This window comes from Ctenocephalides felis, unplaced genomic scaffold, assembly GCF_003426905.1.
Source record: "Ctenocephalides felis isolate EL2017-DRISC unplaced genomic scaffold, ASM342690v1 CF-g0.4_SCAFFOLD_01886, whole genome shotgun sequence".
Taxonomy (NCBI): Eukaryota; Metazoa; Arthropoda; class Insecta; order Siphonaptera; family Pulicidae; genus Ctenocephalides; species Ctenocephalides felis.
Window position 1 is genome coordinate 36,982,089 of NW_020538040.1, and position 6,881 is coordinate 36,988,969.

General features: G+C 31.0%; 1 protein-coding gene across 1 annotated transcript in view; it reads right to left on the minus strand.

The window, feature by feature from the left end:
• The window catches only part of LOC113374910 (laminin subunit beta-1-like), a 36,392-nt gene extending 34,101 nt beyond the window's left edge, over positions 1-2,291 (minus strand). Inside the window, exon 1 of the mRNA XM_026614872.1 lies at positions 2,161-2,291. The gene's annotated coding sequence lies outside the window, so the exon portion shown is untranslated. The remainder of the gene's footprint in view (positions 1-2,160) is intronic.
• Positions 2,292-6,881: the final 4,590 nt, after the last annotated feature.

Genomic DNA, 6,881 nt, shown 5'->3' on the forward strand with positions numbered 1-6,881 from the left:
ATTTTTAGTTTTTTCTCAAGTTTTTTTTTTTAATTTTGAATTTCTTGAAAATAAATGTACAACTTGTGGAAATTTTGAATTTTAAATTATATATTAAATGTTTTTTGAATGATTGAATATTTGAAAAGTAGACATTTGTTTTGAAAATCAAATATGAATTAATACTTTGAAGCAAATATTGCAGATTAAACTTGCATTGTATAATGATACTGAATCCTGCGATTCTCAACTGATACATTTTAAAATGCTTTTAAAGTTTCAACATCAGATCAAGATTTTTGGCAAAATTGTGGGTAAAAAATTTGCACAAATTACTAAAATAAAAATTGCACAATTTCCTAAAAATGATAACTTTTTGAAAGATGTGGTATATAGGGAGTTTTTTTTACATTTTCTTCATGCAGGTAAATAACTTTTTCGTTGTTATTTCAATTTCTTTTTTTCGTTCGTTTTTATTTTAATGTTTCTTTATATAATCCTTCATTTATAATTTTTATATATCAACTTTTTTTGTTTATCTTTTAACCAAGATCATATTCTTCACAGATGTCCTGATGAACAAGATTGAAAATAGTTCCTAAATATTTTTGGAGAAATTTCTATTTTTTATCTTCTTTTGAGGCACTACACACAAATTCAATATAAGCATTTACAATTCAAAATATATAATCACATTTTTCCCCATATATATAATTATTTATTTATATATCTCTCTGTATTCACATATTTAGATATTTTTAACTTCCCGTAGGGTAGTTATAGTAATGGGCCGAAAATCGAAAATGAAAATTTTTGCATTTATCGACGTTTTAAAGGTTTCTGAACATTTTGGCATACCTCAGAAAAAATGGATGTGTGTGTGTGTTTTGTATGTCCGCATTTTTTCGTCCACGTTTTCGGGCTCACGGATCAACAGATTTGAATGGTTTAAAACACATTCGATTCCTCTTAATAGGGAGATGTGCTGATTAGTTTTTGGCAAAGGCAGGTCCAGCCGTTACGGAAATATGGAGCAAAGAGTGCAGAAAATAGAAATTGAGTTTTTGAGAGGACGGATCATCCTATTTGTATGATCCAGAAAGCATTCAGTTCGAAATGACGGGAAAAAGTGGTTATTAGTTTTTGGCAAAGGTAGGCCCAGCGATTTCGGAGATACATAGCTAAATGTTAAAAAATAGCAGTTTTTGAGAGAACTAAGAGTCCGGTTTAAATGATTCAAAGAACTTTCTGCTTGTTTCAACAAAATAAAAGCTTTTGGAAAAAAATTTTTTGTTTCTAATTTTTTTTTTAAAAAATATTTTTGTGATTTTGGATTTAAAATTCAAAAAATTACCCAGGCTAAGACTAAAGTTAAGCATTTATCCAAATGCGTTTAGACTGTTTATGTACTAAAGCATTTTTCCAATTTTGTGAAAACTATTGAAAAATGTGAAAATGTCGCCAAGCTAAGCACAGTATAAGTGAAAATGTCGCACAGAATTATTTGCAAATGCGTTTAGACTGTTCATGAACTGGAGCACTTTTTCAATTTTGTGCAAATTAGGCAACTATTTTTTTTTTTTGAAATTGTATTCGAAATGAAATAATGATTGTAACATTTAATTTGCTCAAATATAACAAGATAACAAAAATAATGAAAGTTACAGTATTTGTAATAATATATTTGAAAACGTTTAAAATTTCTCGAAAATTTCATTACGGTACGAGATTTGCCAGCAATTTGCCTTAAGGCACGATGCCATACACCACTAGTTTCATTGCAATTTGCAGATCCACTGATGATGACATAGAATCACAAGTTGAAATGTACGATATAACAAAGATTCTCAAAAAATCTGTTTTTTCATGTAATTCGTTTAAAGATTTGATACATACATACATACTCATATGTATATATATATATATATATATATATATATATATATATATATGCATATATAATATACACTATGAATTATTTCTCCGCTTTTTCGACAATACAAAATCGAAACAATATTAGGTAAACAAACATAATTTCATATTATTGCTGTTTTCATTTTGCCATCACATTTTCCAATGAAACAATTTTAAAATTAGCCACAAAACTGTTTAAACAATCATAATTAAGCTTATTATAAATCCATTTGCAATGACAGGGAAATGAAAATGTTTTTAACTCACAATTGCCTTGATAAGTTGAGGGCACAAGAGGAACACATAAACAATAACATTTATACGAAGACACTATTATAACCTAGAAAACGTGTGTCTAACAGCTAACACTGAACCAAAACATAAAGCTCGAAAGTTGCAAGAAGAGAAGAACGACTGTGGCGAGCGGACGAGGCGGCAGGTTGATATTCCAGCGGCATGGATGCGATTGTCCATATCTTATGCTGTCGGATGGATTCGTTCTTATTCGTTCTTGTTCGGTCGATCGTATGTCGTACAATCGTACAATCGTACAATAGCACAAGATGAAGATACGGAATCTGTGCTATGCTATCTGCTGTTACTCCTGTTACCATGATCTGAGAGCTTTGAGCGCGGGTGTGGATCTGTGTATCATTTGTTCAGTGAATTTAATAGTGAACCAAACGTTTTGTTCTAGCTTGAAGCAACAAGTCTATTTTCTAAGATAAATATTGTGCTTTAGTAAAAGTACATTTCACCGAGAGCTTTTACTAAAGCTACATTTTTTTAATAGTTGATTTGAATTTAAATTATAAACCAGGTGTAAGTGGCATTTTGCCTTATGGCAAGTTGCAAAAACTTCCCGATATGTGTAATTAATATGACATAACTACTAGTAGTGCATGGCATCGTGCCTTAAGGCAATTTGCTGGAACTTTCCGTATCGAAAATTAAAATTCTTAACAAAGCTTTAAAATTTTTTGAAATATTGAGAAATTTTTGAAAACATTGAGAAAACTAGTGGGGCGCATAGCATTGTGCTTTAAGGCAAATTGCTCGAACTTCCCGTACCGTAACGAAATGTTCGAGGAATACTGAATGTTTTATTAACTAATTAAAATTGAAAAAAATGTGTTTAAAAATCAATTATTTTCTTAAAACAAGCAGAAAGTTCTTTGAATCATTCAAATCGGACGCTTAGTTCTCTCAAAAACTGCCATTATTTGCACATTTAGCTCTGTATCTTCGAAATGGCTGAGCCTGCCTTTGCCAAAAACTAATAACCACTTCTCCCAATCATTACTAATTGAATGTTGTTTAGATGATTCAAATCGGATGCTCAGTTCTCTCAAAAACTCTATTTCTATTTTGTGCACTTTTTGCTCTTTATCTCTGTAACTGCTGGACCTGCCTTTGCCAAAAACTAATCAGCACATCTCCCTATCAATAGGAATCGAATGTTTTTTGAACCATTCAAATCGGTTGATCTGTGCGCCCGAAAACGTGAACGAAAAAATGCGGACACACACACACATATACAGTCTGGGATGCATAAAGGCATTTCCTTCGCTATACGAAAAAAACACACACACACATCCATTTTTTCTGAGGTATGCCAAAATGTTCAGAAACCTTCAAAACGTCGAGAAATATTTTTTTATATGTTTTGAAATTTTGAATTTTTTCAAAGCAATCGAAGATAATCGATTTTCGAAGCGCGTAAGCGCCGTGTTGCAGTGTAACGGATACGGACCCATAAAAATGTAAACAAACAATTTTTTCTAGGTATTAAATATACACGTGATGTGTGTGGGAGGGAGTATTATTTTAAATATCACCACGTATCGCCAAAAGGGAGGGGTGGGGGTCAAAAAATTCTTAGAAATCGCTTACGTGATTGATGGACGCCCCCCCTACGTGTTAACAGTAGGAATTGAATGTTTTTTTTAATTATTAAAATCGGTTGATCGGTGTTCCCGAAATCGTCGACGAAAATTTGTATCCGCACACACACACACATATATATATGCATTTTTTCTAAGGTATGCCAAAATGTTCAAAAACCTTTGAAACGTAAATATATATATAAAAAATTTTCATTTTCGATTTTTTTGCGATTACTATAACTTACCCTATGGGAAGTTAAATATAATTAAGAGAGAATCATTGCATTCTTGATCCTCCCCCCACCAATGTCACAAAAAATGCGGAGGTTTTTTTATAAATATTATACCCAGGCGGTATGGAACCAGACATATCCAGGCCAAATATCTAAACCTGGTATACGTTTTTGATATGGATTTTTTTCTGTCGTCTATAGACGACACTTGTACACACATCAAGCGGATGACATAATTTATCTTTGGGTCAATGCACGGGACATCAGAATTCATTGTAGAGGCATGGTTTCTTTAGCAAAGTATCTTATTTTGATCCCTAGAATCCGAAAATCATATGTGCCTAAGTACCCGCCCTAACGCATATATATTTTATTAGATTTTATTACATACGTATACTAAACTGCAGTATTCATCGTGAAAAAATTCTACTGTATATAAAAACATACTTGTAGGTATGTACATACATATAAATTGGGAGTCCGGATAATCGCAAATCCGTATACCCGAGGGCCGGATAAACGAGGTTCTACTGTATTACATTTTTGAAAATGAAATTTGTAGATTCCTTTCATTGTCATTCATGTTAACGCATAAAATATTGGTAAATATTATATATATATATATATATATATATATATATATATATATATTTATTTTCACATATCACATTTTTAACAGCGATAAGAACTTCCATCCTGCGAGCTATTGTGCTCGAATTTGTCGTTTTACTCCGAATTTAAATGGCAACTCAAGGGTTAACTTATTTATATTTGATACAATCGTATGTTACGTTAAAATGATGGATTTGATATTGCTATAAAATTTTGTCTGGCTTACCAGTCAGGCGCAAAGACATTTCAATGAATTAAAAAAATATATCCAACCAATTAAAGCAACAGTTATAAATAAGTTCTCAACTTAAAAAAAATTCATTGTCTAGGTTTGGGTAACACACTTTACTCAACATTCAAATTTATATATTCTTCTTCCTCTTTAAATATTCCTCTTCCCAACCATTGTCATTCTTAACACCATATAGCTTAGCTGGTGGTGGCATAATGATCAAATAAAGCAAATGTTATTTAACCGCTACTTGCTTCAATGTAAAACATTTATCATATAACCTAACTACACCTAAGTCTGTTTTTACACGGTCTTTTTGTACACGGTTTTGATATAACACGGTTTGAAAATTGAATATTTTTAAATTTTTTACACGATTTTATTCCATTTAGCACGATTTGAAATTTTATGTACTTAAATTTTTTTGTCAAATTTAATTTTTGCGATGTATGTTCATATCACAAAAAAGTATTTATGAAAGAAAAAGTCTGAAACCATCGATAGTATCGACAGTTTGCGAACAGTAGCTTAAAGATTTAAGTGAATTCCCCTTTAGCGCATAAAAACAATTTTTACTGGTCAAAGCAAATGTGAATAGCACTAATTTAGGGGAATTATTATTAAAATAAACATGAATTATTGTTCTTGAAAATTCTTGTTTTTCACTAATTTTAATAGGTTTTAGAGAGTAGGACAAATCACCCATTTTTGTATAAGATCAATGTCTTTTTTTACACGTTTTTTTATTTACACGGTTTTTTCTGGAACCAATCTCCGTGTAAAAACAGACTTAGGTGTATTTCCACCGTATACGAAAACAATTACATAAGTAATTTTAACATTTCTATAGATTTCCCGACGTATTCGGTCAATGATCTTAGGAAACAGCCGGATCTAATAAACTTTTTATAACGATTAGAATAAAAATATTACACAGAAGTTTATACTCGCTATGATCTCTCATCTGACCTTTCGTCTATAATCGCCAGCAGCAGTTCATCTGTTTTATATTTTCATGTATTTCAAATTATACAATCACAAAGCTAATTGGGAAACTTTTTGTTATGAGAACAAGACGAACTTGAACGCAGAAACTAAAATAAAACGATTATTAAAAAAAATTACTGAAACTGATGTAGTTCCTCCACTTATCTAGTTAATCGGTATTGTTTCGCCAACTATATATCTAATCTGAATCTATTTGATAACTACATCTGGCATTCTATTAAAAATGAACAGAGCCGTATTTCAAAAATCGGCATAAGATCTGATTCTGCTACATCTGGTAAATAATAAGGAAAATGTGGATATCCGTTTCGTTTGCTCCGTTTTCTAACAAAACGCTGCTAGATCTTTTAGTAATCCTAACTTGGTTCTATAGCCCTTCGCATTGCATTGAATTTCTCTTGATAAATTAAATTCTATTCTTACACTGACAGAAGTAGCCTAACTAAATATTATAGAATCTAATTATAAAATTTAATTAAGACTACCGTGTATGCCTACTCCAATATACCAACTGTAGCAGACGTCATTAAAAATACCGAGTATCACTAGCAAAATGATATTTGTAATTTTGTAACATCATAAAATGACTATTTCAATAAAAAAATAGTCAAGATAACTTAGATAAATATAGAACCAGATTTTGTCACAATTATTCGTATCAGGATCTACGGTAGGCACAATGGTGCAAAAATTGTCCGGAATTGGGATTCATCATGTCTCTGGCGCAATAGGCTTTGGACGTTCATGACGGCCTGATAAGATAAACTTCCGCCGTCTGAAAATAGACGCTATTATAATAATTTCCTTTCAGTAGTTCAACGAAATAAAATAATTTATTATTTCAAATGAATTTATTAAAGTGAGCATTGATAGAAGTTGTTTTATTACATAAAGTTAAGTATGTATTCGTGGTTACCTCCGCGTATTCATGTTTAATCTTGAGAATTTTATCAAAAGATTTTATTAGAATATTTGTAGCGATAATATAGATTTAATGAAATATTATTGATTATTTAT